An 18225-nucleotide genomic window follows, 5' to 3' on the forward strand; every position below is an offset into this window, starting at 1 on the left:
GGAATAGTGGAGGGGAAGAGCCAGGAATGAGTGCAGAGGAATAGCAGGAGGGGGATTTTCGTGGTGGTGGAACAGTTCTGTATCTTGATTGTAGCGGTGGTTAAAGGAGTCTACATATGTGATAAAATGGCATAGACATGACATTGCTAGATATTGTCCTACATTTATACAAAATAGAACCTTTGGAGGAAACTGAGTGAAGAGTACATGAAACCTCTCTGTACCATCTTTGAAATTTCCTCTGAATCTATATTTCCAAATAAAAGGTTAAAATTTGTAAAGTTGCTTTAGACAAAAATATTAAATAAAAATAATATTGATTCTATGCAGATCTGGCAAACCTTTGACACATTGAATGACTGGCACCTCTAATCCATCCAATGCACAATTGCCCCTGGCCAGACCCTGTCCTAGGCTAGGTCACCTGCTGGAAGATAGAACCCTGGACTCTCTCCTGCTTGGCTTTGGGGTAGAGATGCTAGATAAAATATAGGAAACCCAGTTGAATTTAGATTTCTGATAAAAAATAAACTTTTTTTAGTAAGTATGTAACATGCATATTTAGGACATACTTATACTAAAACTTATTTCTCTGAATTCTTTTTTCACCATCCTTCACAGGTGTTGATATTTCTCTAAATTCTTTAATGTATGTATGCAGTTACTTTAAAGCTCTTGCCTAATAATTCTAATGTGTGAGCTATTTATGAGTCTTTTTCTTTTTTTCTTTTTCTTTTTTTTTTTTTTTTGAGATGGAGTTTTGCTCTTGTAGCCCAGGCTGGAGTGCAATGGCACCATCTCGGCTTGCTGCAACCTCCACCTCACCTGGCTGGTCTTGAATTCCTGGTGATCTGCCTGCCTCAGCCTCCCAAAGTGCTGGGATTACAGGTGTGAGCCACCGTGCCTGGCCCTTTTTGTTTGTTTGTTTCTTTGAGATAATGTCTCACTCTGTTGTCCAGGCTGGAGTGCAGTGGCATGATCTCAGCTCACTGCAACCTCCACTTCCCAGGCTCAAGCCATCCTTCCACCTCAGCCTTCCAAGTAGGTGGGACCACAGGTACGTGCCACCAGCAGTCCTGACTGGTTTCGTGGAAGACAAATTTTCCACAGATGGGATCGGGGGTGGTGGTTATGGCATGAAACTGTTCCACTTCAGATCATCAGGCATTAGATTCTCATAAACAGTGCAAAACCTAGATCCCTCACATGTGCAGTTCACGTTAGGGTTCACGCTCCTATGAGAATCTAATGCCTGCTGATCTGATGGGGGGCGGAGCTCAGGCAGTCATGCTTGTTGCCCACCACTCACCTGCTGTGCAGCCTGGTTCCTACCAGGTCACCGACGGGTACAGTCCACAGCCTGGGGGTTATGGGCCTCTGCACACCACCACACCCGACTCATTTTTGAATTTTTAGTAGAGACGAGGTTTTGCCATGTTGCACAGGCTGGTCTCGAAGTCTTGAGCTCAAGTGATCTACCTGCCTTGGCCTCCCAAAGTGCTGGGATTACAGGCATGAGCCACCATGCACGGTGGGTCTGTTCGTATTGACTGGTTTTCTCTTAATTTTAGGATATATTTTCTCACTTTTTCACTGTCTAGTAAGTATTTCTTGAGCTGTTGGACGTTGTGAACCTTCATTGTAGAGATGTGGATTATGTTATCCTACTCTAGTGTTGAGTTTTGTTTTGCAGGGAATTAAATTACTGATGGGTTAACTTGATCATGTGTGTCAAGACTACATTTTAGGCTTTGTTAGGGTGAGCTGTTTTTCAGTTTTGCCCTTATTCCCAGGGAATCTTCCTTAATCCCAAGGCATGGCCTTCTAGGCCCTCTGTGAATGTCTGGGATATTCATCAAGACCTGAGATTCCAAGAGTGGAGACTCTGTCTGAGCCAGAATTCAGGTGTATCTCCAGCAGTCTGTGACCACTGAAATTGCTGTTTAGCTTTCAGCTCCCCATTGGCTGTTCTGTGCTGGGCCTTGCAGAGTCTCAATCCACATATTCGTAGTTTGGGATTTGGCCAAGGACCTGCAGCAACCTCTATAAGATTTCTGGGGCTCCTTCTCTGCAACTCCATCCTTTCTGATACTCTGCCACACACATTTTAGCAGCCCTGAGTGGCAGTCTCTGTTTCCTTCACCAAACAAGACTGATCCTCTCGGCTTGGACTCTGCTTCCTCATGCTGTCATTGAGGGTTTGGAAACTTTCCCCACCAGAAAAACACAGCAGTCACTTCATGTGATTCCCTTCTCTCAGATTGTACATGGAACTGCCTATTGCCCAATGTCTGAAGACAATTTCTTCATGTACTTTGTCCAGCTTTGTAGTTGTTTATGCTGGGAGACTATCATCAATACAGGTACTCCATCATGGCCACAATTCAAAGTATGATTAATATCATATTCATTCTACTCTAAAAGTAGAGAAGACAAAGACCAAAAATTCTAAGAAAATTGAAAAAATATATGAAAGTTCAAAGAAAAACGGAAATGCTGCTGATACACAGGAAAAAATGTTTAACTTCACTGATAATAAGAAAGATACAATTTTAGGCTGGGTGCAGTGGGTCACACCTGTAATCCCAGCACTTTGGGAGACTGAGGTGGGAGGATCACTTGAGGCCATGAAGTGGAGGTGGCAGTGAGCTGAGATGGTGCCACTTGGGGTGACAGTGAGATCCTGTCTCAAAAAAAAAAAAAAAGATATAAACAACATCCTGCAACCTCTACATGTGGACACGATTGATAACAGGGACCAGATTTGCCTCCCACCTTGAACAACTAGAAAAATGGAACAAAATATAAAACAATAGTTTTCAGACATTGGAGAACAGGTGGAGCAGAACTATGATCCCTAAAAGAAGGTGAACCCTACAGTGATCTGTTTACTGCCGGAAGCAATTACAGGCTCCAACACAGCGGGGGAAATCCAAAGTCCAGTGACATGTACACCACTCTTGAGCTGTTTTCTATTAACTTCCAGGTCCTTCAGGCCAGCCCTCCTGGGGCTCTGCCTTGGGAATTGGTATTGGTGACAAAGGGAATAGAGAGGAACATGCATAGAGCTCTCCATTTAGACTGACATATTCACAATGAGTTCCAGTTTCAGCTGAGAGACTGTGAGCACATCGCTAGCCCACTCTGATCCTGTATCCTAGCTGTGTAATCACCTATTTCTCATCAATTTCGAGGCTGGAGAGAAAAGTGCCCACTCTGGCTACTACACAGTAGAAGCTTATTAAGCTTAAGCTCTCTTGCTTCCTCACTATCCTAAAGTGTTAGGGGAATGACAGAGATGTGGGGAATGGCACCTAGGAGGCTCCAGCTGTATGCTTCCCAATCCTACCAATGAAAAATCTGAATTAGGCTTCAGTTTCCCCTCTACAAAATGAGACAGGACAGGAGTGGGTAGGAAGAAGAGGAGCTGGGCTTTGTTGGTTTAAGCTGGGCCCTTCTAATTCTGTAACGCGGGCTTCACTGTCGGGTCCGGCCCATTCCCCAGCCGAGGCTTCGCGTGCTCTGAATGTCTTTTGGCCAAGTCCAAGGCTGTCCAGGGTCGGGGTGGGGAGAAGCAGTTCCCCCATATAACCTGCAGGTGGCACCAGAGCCGCGCGGGAGCCGAGGGTTCTGCTCCAGCCTTCCTGGAGACTCGGGCAGGGTGGGGTAGGGCGAGGCAGAGGTGGTGCATACCGCTCAGCTGGGCAGCGGCACGCGGCTGTGGATCAGTCCACACCGTTTAAAATGGACACATGGGTCTTCTGGCTAATTTTCTCTCTTTGGTAGGGTGAGCATATGCTTTATCATCCAAATCCAGACACTTTGGAAAGTGAAAGGGGGCACTATCATCATTGCACCAGGATAGTCATAACCATAGCTGTACCTTGCAAACCAGAACCTATGGTCACCCTACTGTCTGATCACTTTTTCTTCCTTGTTTCTATTCTTTTAATTTTTTTTTCTTTTTAAACATACAGCGTTTTCTTTCCCCAAGCACCACCGTTTTTGAAAATGCCTTTGCATTCGCGATATTTTCGACCAGGCAACATCTGTCTTGGCATCTTGAGTCTGAACAGTCTCTCTGAACCCACCCCAAAGGCTGGTTTTAGCTTCCAGTCAGAAGATTCTGTTCTTGGCTTGCCATCTCCATGACTCAAGACTTAAAGATGTCAGACGTGGAACAGTGACTCTTATCTCAACTCTGGTGCCTCTTTGCTACATTTATTCCTGCAAATTTTTATTTGTTTTGAGACGGAGTCTCGTTCTGTTGCCCAGGCTGGAGTGCAGTGGCGCAATCGGGTCACTGCAACCTCCGCCTTCCGGTTCCAGTGATTATCATGCTTCAGCCTCCCAAGTAGCTGGTACTATAGGCACCCACCACCACACCTGGCTGATTTTTGTATTTTTAGAAGAGATAGGGTTTCACCCCATTGGCCAGGCTGGTCAGAAACTCCTGACCTCAGGTGATTTGCCCGCCTCAGCCTCCTTGAGTGCTGGGATTACAGGCCTGAGCCACTGCACCCAACTGTATTCCTATGATTTTGTTCTGAGTGCTCATGTCCTTTGTCTCTTTGAATTTACGTATATTGGTTTATTGAATTGCAAGTAGACAAGTCCCATTAAGTGCGATTCTTATGTTTCCAAGATCATCTCATTACTCCATTCAACCCCAAATTAGCATGCCATTTATCCCCTTGTTTCTGAACCCTCTTCACTTAATAGTCTCATAAACATCCATCCATTCCAAAAAGGACTCTAACTTTTCTCACTTCCATTTTTAGTTGATTCATTGCTATCCAAGTAATGATTTGTCTGGGGGAGTCATTAGTAGACTACAACTCTACATTGAGTAGCGAATTATGCTCTTAAATTTATTTTTATAGTTGGATTCTGCTAGTTAATATCTCTCTGTCATTCTCACATTGCAACTAATGACTATGGATTTCTGCCTCAACCTAAAATCTAGGTTAGAAATTTGGTTTTATCTGAATAAGATATTAATAGATTATGTGAGAAAAAAATAACGTACTGAAACTTTTCTCAGCTAAGAATGACACTCATGGTCACAAATATGTATGTAAGCGAGTGGAAAACTGGGCTGTAAATATATAAACTCAAAATATGTTTAGAGACAAGATTTTTCTTTTTTCTTCTTTTTTAGTAAAGTATATTTGCTATGGTTGGAATGATTGTGTTTCCTCCAAAATTCATGTTGGAACTTAAACCCCAATGTGATAGCATTAGGAGGTGGAGTCTTTAGGAGATGACTAAGCCGTAAGGGAGGAGCTCCCTCATGAATGGGATTAGTGACCTTATGAAAGGGCTTGAGGGAGCCACCTACCTCAGTTTTCTTCTTTTGTTTTTCTGTCCTTTCCACACATTGTTCAAAGTGCCATCTTGGCAGTACCCAAAACATGGCTAAATCTCACATGATTCCGTGGATTAGTTTCACCTGTTCTTGAACTTCATATAAATGGAATCATTCATTATGTGCACGTTTGTGGCTGGCTTCTTTCATTCAACAGAATCCTGTGAGATTTAGCCATGTTTTGGGTACTGGTAGTCGTTTATTTTTCTGGTTGTGTAGTTTTCCATATTTCATTTATTACCCTTCTATTTTTGTCTATAACTCAGTGTCTTGTGGGGTCTATTGGTCCTTTTTAGCTAGATTGATAAGCATCTTCTTATCAATGGAGCTTAGGACATTTTTAGAAGACGAAAGCCTAATAAACCCAAGCCCCCCAATCTTAAGCCACATTTCCTTCTCACGCCTGCTTCAGTTGCTCTTCTTCATGTGGTATTTTTTTCCTTCACAAAACTGATGGAAATTAAGAAACTCAAAAGCTCTTCATCATGTTATCAGCTTAGGGACACTTGTCATCCAAATAACAGGGTAGATATTTATAATCTGAAATGTTAAAATAACTATAGCAAACACTTACATAGCACTAACTGCTGTTCAAAGTGCTTTATATATATTATTTTCCTCAAAACAACTCTGTGAAATAGACATTATTATTGTCATCCCCATATTTTAGATGGAGATATTGAGACACAGAGAGACCTTGTAACCTTGCCAAGGTGGTAGAGCCAGGACTTGAACCTGTGTTTTCTGGTTTTAGAGCCTGCACCCTTCACCACCACACCATATTTTGTAGCATGATACTTCATGTGGGTAAAGTGTTTTCTTCTATTTACTTGGGAGCATTTTCTGAATAATTTGAATCTTATAAATTTGCTTCAAAGAATACAAGTAAATTGAACTGAAAGATCTAATATAGAATGTGTGGCATTCGTGAATAAATTATAGGACTCCCTGGTTTTAAATAATAATTATTTTCTTATATTGTGACTTTTGTCAGCAGGGCTGTAATGTGCTTGCCTCATTTTCCTTCTCTTCAACAGGAGGAGATGGGCTCAGAGACAGGCACAATTTATCATAAAATCTCATCACACTTTCCCTCACCATCTGGAAGCTGGAGATAGGTTTGTGAAATCTTAATTGAGAAAGAGTTGAATGCCACTTGTAGCATAATGAGTTTAAGAAAGATGGTTTTGGCTGGGCACGGTGATTCATGCCTGTAATCCCAGCACTTTGGGAGGCCGAGGCGGGGGGATCACGAGGTCAGGAGATCGAGACCATCCTGGCTAACACGGTGAAACTCTGTCTCCACTAAAAATACAAAAAATTAGCCAGGCGTGGTGGTGGATGCCTGTAGTCCCAGCTACACGGGAGGCTGAGGCAGGAAAATGATGTGAACCAAGGAGGCGGAGCTCACAGTGAGCCGAGATCACACCACTGCACTTCAGCCTGGGCAGCAGAGGCAGACTCTGCCTCAAAAAAAATAGATGATTTTACTAGCCAGTTCTGTTGCACAGAGTCCTGCACGTTTTGGCAGTTAACATATGTGATTGACAGTTTTCTCACAGATTATCAGGGTTCTAGAAGAAATTATTTTCCAGTTGTATTCTGCTGCTAAAGTGCTATATTTCTTTATAGATGAACTAATTAATTCTTGGTCACTTGTCTTTCATTAGATATTTCTCTGCCTCTTTATGCTGTGCTTTGTGTCTTTTTATGTCCAGCTCCAGGTTTCTTCTTCTAATTGCAGGAAGATCATTGAAATTTTCTCTCTCTCTCAAACTCCTGGGCTCAAGTGATCCTCTTTCATCTGCCTCCTGAGTAGCTGGCATTACAGGTGTGCACCACTGAATAGATACACACATATACAACCATACTTATAGATAAACATCCACATATATACACAAACACACAGAGACATACACATATCCACACATACTCATTAGATATACATTTACACAAACACGTGCACTCACACACATATACATGCCTTGTTTCCATCTTCTCAGGACTTGGGGCTCTCAGAGAGTGGAAAGAGTCTTGTACCATGAGTCCAGGATCGACTGTGCAACCTTGCCCAAGCGTCTTCCCTCTTGAGATCTTGTTTATAATAATAAATATCCTTACCCACCAATTAAGGTTATTTTGAAGACAAAACAGAAAGGATAACAGAGTGATGGCAATGTTGTATAGTTCCAAATAAAAATTAACATTGACCAAAAAGGGGTGTGGCCTTTGTCCTAGACTCCTGGGAGGTAATCTTCGGCACATAATGCCTAATAGGAGTATCTTTGTCTGGGGATCTTGGATCATAATGGATAGTCTAATAATGAGATTTAGGGTGGGTTCTAGCCAGGCCAGGAAATCCGACTAAGAGATTTAGAGTCCGGGCTTTAGGTCACCCCTGGAAGGACTGGAAACTGAAAACAGAGAGGATCCACATGGACAATCAAGCATGCCTCTCTGATGAAGTTCCAGTAAAAACCCTGAACACTGAGGCTTGAGGGAGCCTCTCTGGCTGGGAATACTCCATGTGTATTGGCACATATCAAAGCCAGGAGGGTAATACACTGCCAGACTGAGAAGACTACAATAAATACCTAACTCTTCAATGCTCAGGCATTGAATATCCACAAGCATCAAGACCATCCAGGAAAACATGACCTCACCAAACAACCTAATTAAAGCACCAGGGACCAATCATAGAAAAACAGAGATATGTGACCTTCCAGACAGAGAATTCAAAATAGTGGTTTCAGGGAAACTCAAAGAAATTAAAGATAGCACAGAGAAAGAATTTGGAATTCTATCAGATAAATTTAACAATGAGATTGAAGTAATTTAAAAGAATCAAGCAGAAATTCTGGGGATGAAAAATGCAGTTGACATAATAAAGAATGCATCAGAGTCTCTTAATAGTGGAATTGATCAAGCAGAAGAAAAAATTAGTGAGCTTGAAGACAAACTATTTGAAAATACGCAATTAGAGGAGACAAAAAAATTTTAAAAAATATGAAGTACGCCCACAAGATCTAGAAATAGCCTCAAAAGGGCAAAGCCAAGTTATTGGCCTTAAAGAGGAAGTAGAGGAATAGACAGAGGTAGAAAGTTTATTCAAAATAATAACGGAGAACTTCCCAAACCTACAGAAAGCTGTAAATATTCAAGTCAAGAAGGTTATAGGACACCAAGCAGATTTAACCCAAAGAAGACTACCTGAAGGCATTTAATATTCAAACTTCCAAAGGTCAAGGATAAAGAAATGATCCTAAAGCAGCAAGAGAAAAGGAACAAATAACATACAATGGAGCTCTAATACATCTGGCAGCAGACTTTCAGTGGAAACCTTACAGGCCAGGAGAGAGTGCCATGATATATGTGATGGGCTGAAGGAAAAAAAAAAAACAAAACTTTTACCCTAGAATAATATATCCAGCAAAAAATATCCTTCAAACATGAAGGAGAAATAAAGACTTTCCCAGACAAAAAACAAAAGCTGAGGGATTTCACCAGCAGACCTATCCTACAAGAAATGCTAAAGGAAGGTCTTCAATCAGAAACAAAAGGACATTAATGAGGAATAAGACATCATCTGAAGGTACAAAACTCACTGGTAATAGTACACAGAAAAACACAGAATATTATAACACTGTAATTGTGGTGTACGAACAACTCTTATCTTAAGTAGAAAGACTAAAAGATGAGGCTGGGCACAGTGGCTCATGCCTGTAATCCCAGCACTTTGGGAGGCTGAGGAGGGTGGATCACGATGTCAGGTGATCGAGAACATCTTGGCTAATATAGTGAAACTCCATCTCTACTAAAAATACAAAAAAAAAAAAAAATTGCTGGGCGTCATCATGGCACGTGCCTGTAGTCTCAGCTACCTGGGAGGCTGAGGCAGGAGAATCACTTGAACCCAGGAAGTGGAGGTTGCAGTGAGCCGAGATGGCACCACTGCACTCCAGCCTAGGTGACAGAGTGAGACTCTGTCTCAAAAAAACAACAAAAACTAAAAGATGAACCAAACAAAAATAATAACTACAACAACTTTTCAAGACACAGACAGTACAACAAGATATAAGTAGAAACAACAAAAAGTTGAAAAGCAGAGGGACAAATTTAAAGTGTAGAGTTTTGGTAAGTTTTCTTTTTGCTTGTTTGTTTGTTCCTTTATGCAAGCAGTGTAAAGTTATCAGTTTAAAACAATGGGTGATAAGATAGTATTGCAAGCCTTGTGGTAACCTCAAAAAAAAAAAAAATACGCAATGAATGCACAAAAAAACCAAAAGCAAGAAGTTAAACCATACCACCAGAGAAAATCACCTTACCAAAAGGAAGACAGGAAGGAGGAAAGAAGAAAGAGAAAACCACAACCACCAGAAAACAAATAACAAAATGGCAAGAGTAAGTCCTTACTGATCAATAATCACCTTGAATGTTAATGGACTAAACTCTCCAATCAAAACTGTTATGGAAAGAACTGTTATGGAAAGCAGTTCTCCCCGTCCCCACCCACATCATTTTTCATCAACTCTAGATGAGCTAAGGGCCCCCAAATGCCTTAGGCTTAGCATTCCTTGGGGCAAAGTCCCTCCTTGCTCAGAGTCTAAAGACAAGTAGTGACACTGTTTCTGCCTGATAGGCCTTCAGTCTCCAGAGTGGAGAATCTGCCTTTGTGTGGGGTCTTAGTAAGAAAAGCTAGGAGCCAGATCAGATCCTCTCTCACCCTCCTGCATCCAGGGAGTGTGCATGTGACTTAGACCCAGCCAACCCAATGCTGTTTCCTTGCACATGGAAATTTGAGTGAGAAAGGTGGGGAAACAGAGATGGCTGTAGTACCACTAGAGGTCCTGGGGTGGGGAGGCTGAACTGTTTCTGCTAAGAGACTGTTATTGTGGTTCTTGGGGCCTTCCTGTTTGTTTCTTGGCTCCTAACTGTTCTCAAGCCTGATCCATCAGCTCCCTTCTATTCTGTCAGTTCCCTGACAGTCTTTCAATAAGTCCCTTTTACTTAAGTTAGCCAGATTAGTTCTCAAGCTTTTAACCAAGAATGCTTCCTGGTGGAACAGAGCCTCTCTCACCCCTGTGGTTTGGCCAATAGAGAAAGGAATCTCTTGGGGGAGCAACCTTGAGCTTGGCTTTGTTTCCAGGCTTGCCCCACTGTGGCAGACTAGTCTTAGGGTACTGCCTCGGCCACCAGGACCCTTCTCAGTAGGATCATTCACCATATATTGGTCTTAAGTGTGACTTTCTCTCTGTCTCATGTAGGATAGTTGACACTGGCAAGGACCAGCTTACCAGAATCAGACACAGAGGAGATGGCTTCTCTAGGACTCTCCAGTAACAAGCTAGTGCCAGTTCTTGTGGTGAAGGGTTGACATAGGTTAGGAACACAGAGGTAAATGAACTCTTGGACTGCTGGAAAGTTTCAGCTGTGCATCCCCATCCTCCCCTGCATCTTTTCCATTTTGCATACATTTCCATTCCTGGTAAGGATGGACATGTGGGGAAACCCATCTTTGTTAATATAATGTCATCCCAAAAAAAATCACTGGAGGGGTTGTGGCCTGGAGTTCCGCATCCGGGGGCTTAGTGCAGATTTCTCAGGCTGGCCTGAAGGTGGTGCTGTTTGCATGTGGTCAGTCTGGACTGATAAAGATACTACCAGGGTATTGGATAAGATTCACTAGCTAAACTTCACTTTGCATCTCTGTATCTGGATTAAAGAGGTTAATTAGTTGAAAACAGGTCAATTTCACTTTTTGGAGTGGTGCAGAGGATTTTCTAACACAAAACTCAGATGCTATAAAAAGACAAGATTAACAAATTTGATTGCATAAAAACTTCAAATTTCTATAGCAGAAAACAAACAGCAAACTGAGAAATAGTAGCAACTATTGTGACAAAGAGATAATTTTCTTAATATACAAAGAGCTCTTACAAATAAACCCAATTAAAAATGGGAAAAGGACCGGGCACGGTGGCTCATGCCTCCCAGCAATCTGGACCAAAGTGAATATGAGATGCTAGTGGGGCAGCAAGGAATGGTGGACACAGACATTGCCTGTGTCTCCTCTGCTCACACACAGGCTCCTTTGTCCCATCAGACCTTGCTTACTGGCTGGGTGCGATGACTCACGCCTGTAATCTCAGCACTTTGGGAGGCTGAGGTGAGTGGATCACCTGAGATCAGGAGTTTGAGACCAGCCTGGCCAACATGGTGAAACCCCTTCTCTACTGAAAATACAAAAAGCAGCCAGGTGTGGCGGCAGATGCCTGTAATCCCAGCTATTCAGGAGCCTGAGGCAGGAGAATTGCTTGAACCCGGGAGGCAGAGGCTGTGAACCAAGATGGTTCCACTGTACTCCAGCCTGGGTAACAAGAGCAAAAAAACTCCGTCTCAAAAAAAAAAAAAAAGAAAATGGCAACAGCAGAGCATTGTACACCTGCCCCACTTCTTCCCACCCTCCATTGCTTTTTCCTAGGCAACCACCTTCAAACTTAACACTGTTAGCTTTTTCTTGTATTTACTTTCCTATTTCCAAAAAGCATTGCTAGACTCTCATTTATTGATTTTCCAGTTTAGATATTATTTGGAAGGTTGAGATTTAGCACCCTTGCATCACTTCCTGTAAGTACATTTATCCCCTCACCTTTCATCCCAATTTAGTGTTAACATATTTGGTTTAAGTCCATATTCCACGTTTTCATTATTATGGCTGTAAATCTTGATGGCTGAACTAAGTGTTGTAATAAGATGGCATTTGTTTTTTGTTTGTTCGTTTGTTTTTTGAGAGTCCCATTCTGTTGCCCCAGCTGGAGTACAGTGGTGCAGTCTCAGCTCACTGCAGCCTCCACCTCCCGGGTTCAAGTGATTCTCATGCCTCAGCCTCCCAAGTAGCTGGGATTACAGGCACCTGCTGCCCCCGCTCAGCTAATGTTTGTATTTTTAGTAGAGATGGGGTTTCCATGTTGGCCAGGCTGGTCTCGAACTCCTGACCTCGAGTGATTTGCCACCTTGGCCTCCAAAAGTGCTGGGTTTATAGGCATGAGCCACTGCGTCCCATCTAGATGGCATTTCTTTTTAAGAATAAGTTTTTTTTTGTGCTTCATTTTCGTTGCTTCTCCAGGCCTTCCAGATCCTCTTAACAGTTTTATAAGATGTCTCTTAATCCGGTTTTCCCAAAGGTAAACCCTACCAGATAATCCAGCAATTCCCTTCTTTCCTGGACCCTCCTCCCAACTTCCCTCTGTCCTCTAGTTTAGACTAGAAGCTTTCTAGGCCTGACCCAAAATATTCATGGAGGGTCTTCCTGTTTCTTGGATCCCATGCTACTTTTTTTATGGGGAGGTACCTTTTTTTTTTTTTTAATTTGTTATGGTGGAGCACATCCTCAAGTAGCTTTCTGAGAAAGAGTGCATGGAGGTAAATGGTTTGCCCATCTCAAAGTGTCTATTCTTTGATCGCATCTGATTGATATTTTGATTTGATATCAACTTCTGAGTTGGAAGTGACTCTTCTTCAGAATGTTGAAGGCATTGTTCTGTTGTCTTCTAGTTTCCAACATTGCTCTGAAGAGGTCCCATACCATTCTGATTTGAATGTGACCTTTTACAAAATCTGGAAGCTTTTAGGACTGTCTTTCTCTCTCTCTCTTTGGTGATTTTAAATTTTACAATATATGCCTTGGTCTATTTTAATTTGAGGGAGCACTCACTGGACTATTTTAATCTAGAAACTTGTGCCCTTCGGTTCCTGAACTGTTGTTGTATTATTTATTTGATAACTTTCTTACATTTTCTCTTTTTGGAACCCTTAATATTAAGCTATTCTCTCACTTTCTTATTTTTAAAAGTTTTATACTTTTTCATCTTTCTGTTTTCTTTTATTTTCTATTCTTCTTTCTTTTTTTTGAGACAGGGTCTTGCTTTGTTGCCCAGGATGGAGTGCAGTGCCACAATCATGGCTCACTGCAGCTCGAGCTGCCAGGCACAAAAGATCCTCCTGCTTCAGCATCCCGAGGAGCTGGGACTACAGGTGTGTGCCACCACACCCAGCTAATTTTTTCAATTTTTTGTAGAGATGAGGTTTTGCCATGTTGCTCAGGATGGGCTTGAACTCCTGGACTCCTCCCTCATCCTCCCAAAGTTCTGGGATTACGGGCATGAGCCAGCATGCCCAGCCATCTCTTTCTGTCTTCTAGGAGGTATCTGATTCATCTTTACTTTACAATCCTATTAAATTTTTGAATTTTTTCATTGTACTTTTAATTTCTTAAACTTTCTCATTCACTAAATAAACATTGAGTTCACATATCTGAAATACTTGGGACCAGAAGTGTCTTAGATTTTGGATTTTTTTTTTTTATTTTGGAGTATTTGCATTATACTTAGCAGTTCAGAACCCCCAGTCTGAAAGTCCAAAATCTGAAGTGCTCCAAAGAGCATTTCCTCTGAGCATCATGTTAGTGCTCAAAAGTTTTGGATTTGGGGGCATTTGGATTTAGGGATTGGAGATGCTCAACCTGTGCACCTTTTGATCCTATTCTTGTTTCATGGGTACGGTATGTTCTCTTATCTCTGTGAGGTTATTACTTACATGGATTTGACTTGTTTCTTCTGTTCTTTGAAATGTTTTTCTTTCCCTTGGGTTATTTATAAAAAAATATTTGTTGCATGTTAACAGCTTTCTTGGCCAGGCGCAGTGGCTTATGCCTGTAATCCCAGCACTTTGGGAGGCTGAGGCAGGCTAGCCCGGCCAACATGGTAAAACCCTATCTCTACAAAAAAATTAAAAATACAAAAAAATTAGCCAAGCATGGTGGCTGGTGCCTGTAATCGCAGCTACTCGGAAGGCTGAGGCAGGAGAATTGCTTGAACCCGGGAGGCGGAGGCTGCAGTGAACTGAGATTGCGCCACTGTGCTCCAGCCTGGGCAAAAGAGAGAAACTCTGTCTCAAAAAACAGTTTTCTTAAAATGTGTTGGCTGTACTTCATATATAGCAAGGAGATGCAGAGACACTAACTGGGCAGTTGGTGGACTTGGGCAGGACTTTTCCAAGTCACTGCTGAAAGACTGGTTCAGATGGGGCTGTTTTGGGGAGATCCTCTAATGTCAGTCTCTGAGGTCATTGAGTGAACCAGTTTCCCCAGAGAAGAATCCTCTTGACTTTTCCTGGGAAAGTGTATGTCTGGCTGCAGCATCCAAGTGGAGAAGGGGCTTGGCATGTTTCTTACCCTTCAATGTGTAGACTTTTGCTTGTCCCCTTTTCTCTGTAGGTCCTTCTGCCTTGGGCCTTCATGTATGTCCACCGTTCCTGGGCCAGAGCCTCCTGGTTCACCCTCTCCAGGGAGTGATCCCCGGCCCTCTGCTGGGTGGCAGGTGGCTGTCACTTGGCTACTTAGGGTTGGGGAGGGGATCTAGGGTCTGATCGGTTCTTACAGACTTTCAGCCCTATTGTCTTCAGCCCTCCTGGCCCTAAGGCCCTGAGGGGTCCCTGGAAACTCCATTCCTGAGCCTTTCCGGGCTTCTCCTTCTCGGTGGTTCCTCCCTGCAGGCACTTGGCTCTCAGCTTTCATCACTCTACAAAGTCAGCTACTACCTGGCCACCTGCTTCCCAGCTTCCAGAATCTTGTTGACATCCTTCATTACCCTTCATCACCCCTTATGGATTTATGCCTTGTTTATTTCCTCTCCTGTCATCATAGTGGAGTTTTGGAAGGGAACAGCGATAAATCTGTCTGCTCAATGTGCCATGTTTTTCTAGAAGTCCACTCACTGTGGGGTTTAAGCAGGGATGTGACCAGGTCCATTAGGGATGTAAGAGCAAGGATGCTGGCCTCCCGTGGAAGAGGGATTAGTGGGGTGGGGAGTGGGATTGGAAGCAGAGAAGAGTTTTGTTTGGTGGTTAGACTGGCCATGCACGGTGGCTCATGCCTATAATCCCAGCACTTTGGGAGACTGAGGCAGGCGGATCCCTTGAGGTCAGGAGTTCGAGACAAGCCTGGCCAACATGGTGAAACCCCACCTCTACTAAAAATACAAAAATTGGCTGGGCCTGGTGGTGCACGCCTATAATCCCAGCTACTCAGGAGGACGAGGCAGAAGAATTGCTTGAACCTGGGAGGCAGAGGTTGCAGTGAGCCGAGATCACACCACTGCACTTCAGCTTGGGCGACAGAGCAAGACTGTCTTGGGGGAAAAAAAAAAAAAAAGAACCTAGACTATGGCCCAAGCTTCTACCTGTGTTGGCAGACAAGTTATATTATCCCTTAAGCCTCAAAAAGTGGACATGATGATGGGCCTGCCTTGTGCATGTGATATGAGGAATAAGTGAGAAAACGCCTGCAGTGCTTAGCACAGTGCCTGCCACACAGTGAGCATTTCACACACGCTCGTTACTATTCCTTCCACTGTTACCAACTGACAGATGGGATGGACTTGAACCAGGGAAGTGGCCTGAAGGGGGGGAGGAGGGTGTGTCTCCTTCCAGAGAGAGGCAGAGAATGAGAGAATGGCTTCAGAAAATCAGAATAGTAGCTGCTCCCACAGCACCCCCAGGGCTTGTTCCCAGCTGCCCCGACCCAGGGTGCCGCCCAACACCCTGGCTCTAGGACAGACAGACAGACAGACAAGTCTCTGTCCTCATTCAGCTGCTGGAATGCTTGAGGGACTTGGCTCAGGGCCTGGGGTGAGGGTGGGAGGACAGGGTGAGAGTCAGAGCCAGCCGGGGCCTCCCAGAGCCTTGGCACCAGGGAGAGCCAGACAGAAGCAGAGCAATACGTGCCTCCCCAGTGGAGGGGTGTTTGGGAGGAAGAAGAACCCCTTCTTCCCAAGGTCCTTTTGCACTTTCACCTTTGTATCCTGGGAGTCAGGCAGCAGGGCCCTCCCAAGGCCCAGGAGGTGGAAGGAAGAGGGTGTGCGGAGGTGGGGAGGGTGGCAGCAGCCTGTCTTCCAGCCTGCAGTCTTTGGTCTCCTTGCTGGGGGTGGGACAGGAGAGAGAGGGTGGGCCCCACCCCACCCAAGCAGGTTGGGGGACAGAATGAGTGAGATTCACCAAAAGTACCGAACAGTCAGGCAGTGTTTCTAGGACTTGGGGGCATCTCAGAGGCACTCATACCACCCTCTCATCCTGGCTGGTCCTGAAGCCCTTTGGCTTCCTGCATATAGATGCTTATCCAGCCAGGTAGACCCACAGGGCTGAATCCAAACTCATTCTTGCCGTGTCCACAGCCTCCATGTCCATCAGGCCCTGTATGCGGGGACCGTGGTAAAGGAGACAGACCTCCAGGTGCCTGTCCTCCAGGCCCTCACACTGCGGGGAGATGGACAGATGACCGTTGGGGATGATTGGCACTGAGGCACGCAGTCCTCGTGGGTCTGTAGGAATGGGGAGAGGGGCACCAAGCCCTCCTGGGGTCAGGAACAGTGACTGGGAGGAGGAGCCTGCCTTCTAAAGGCCGACTTCCACCCCGAGGAAGAAGGGTGCTGCTGTAAGTGGAGGGCAGGCTGGGCAGAGGCCGGGGCCGTGCGAGTGGAGGGTGGGGTAGAAGAACCCTCAGGAGGTGGTGGGGGGGCGCTGGAGGGTAGCTTCTGGAGCTTGTCCAAGACGGTTGACCTGAAGAACTCTAAGAACCTTTCCGGGCTGACAGGTGCTTTAAGGGACCCTGGGGAGAGGTCACAGCATTTCACCAGTGTCAACTTGGACCTGGGTGGGGAGGAGGGGAGGCCCTGGTCCCTGCTTTCCTCAAAGCCAGGGAGAGAGGCAGGCTGGGTCACATGTGGGGTCCTTCACTTCACCCCATGGACCCCACATTCAGTGACTCCATGACCAGATCCCAGGGGTGGCCAGGGGAGCGGGCCCACAGGTCTCTCCTGTCAGTGGTGGGCAGCTCTTTGCAGTCTCAAGGTGAGAGTGAGGCTTCTGACCAGAGTCACCTACTGTCTGCTCTGACCTCTTGTGAGACTGCCCAGCCCCGCTATAATTAGCTTAAGGAGGGGTGTGGAGGGGAAGGGCTGACGGGTTTGGGGATCCGGGTGTGTCGGCAGCGCAGAGGACCTGGCAGTCAGCCTGCCAGAGGAAGGAAGGGCTGGCTGCCGGCCGCCTGTGTGATTTTTCCCAAGAAGACATTGCTATTTATACCCCTGTAGCTTGGGATCAGCCTCTTGTAGATGAGGACATGAAGGCCCAAGGCCACACAGCATCTACAGCCAGGCAGAGTAGAACTTGGGTTTCTAACTCCCAAGACAGCACCTCGGCCTGATTCTGGCAGTGGATTCTGTGAGGGTCGCCTCATGCTCCCGACTTCTCCCACACACCCAGGGTGGGCTGAGAGGTTGTTGTGGCTTCAGCTGCCCAGCAGCAGGCCCGCAGGAGCCACGTGAGCAGCGAGTCAGCACTGGGGCACCCAGGAAGCAGAAGGGCTGGGCTGCAGCCCAGGGACTGTCGGTGCCGGGATGAGGCGCATTGGACCTTTCAGCCCCTGGGTCAGAGGACTCCCTAGCTGAGATGGGTGAGCCCCCAGTCTACCTCCTCCAGCCACGGAATGCTAGCAGGAAGGAGGGAGCCCAGGGCCAGCTGACCCCACCACCCCCTGCTGACACTCTGCCCCAGGTGCAGGCCCAGGGAGGCTCAAGGAGCCCCAAGCCACAGGAGCACTGGGGACACTCCTTTCTCCCCGCCAGGCCTCGCTGCCATGGTTTTGAACTTGTATTTGGGGTGAAGTATTTGAGGCCAGGCTCGCGATTGAATGGGAGGAGCCCTGCACTGCGGGCAGCCCAGTGAGTAGACACAGCCTGGTGCAGGCAGCCTGGGCCTGGCTCCAGATCCTGGCCATCACATCCCTCTTGTGCGACCCAGGG

The sequence above is a fragment of the Pongo abelii genome, chromosome 16 (assembly GCF_028885655.2).
Source record: "Pongo abelii isolate AG06213 chromosome 16, NHGRI_mPonAbe1-v2.0_pri, whole genome shotgun sequence".
Classification (NCBI taxonomy): Eukaryota; Metazoa; Chordata; class Mammalia; order Primates; family Hominidae; genus Pongo; species Pongo abelii.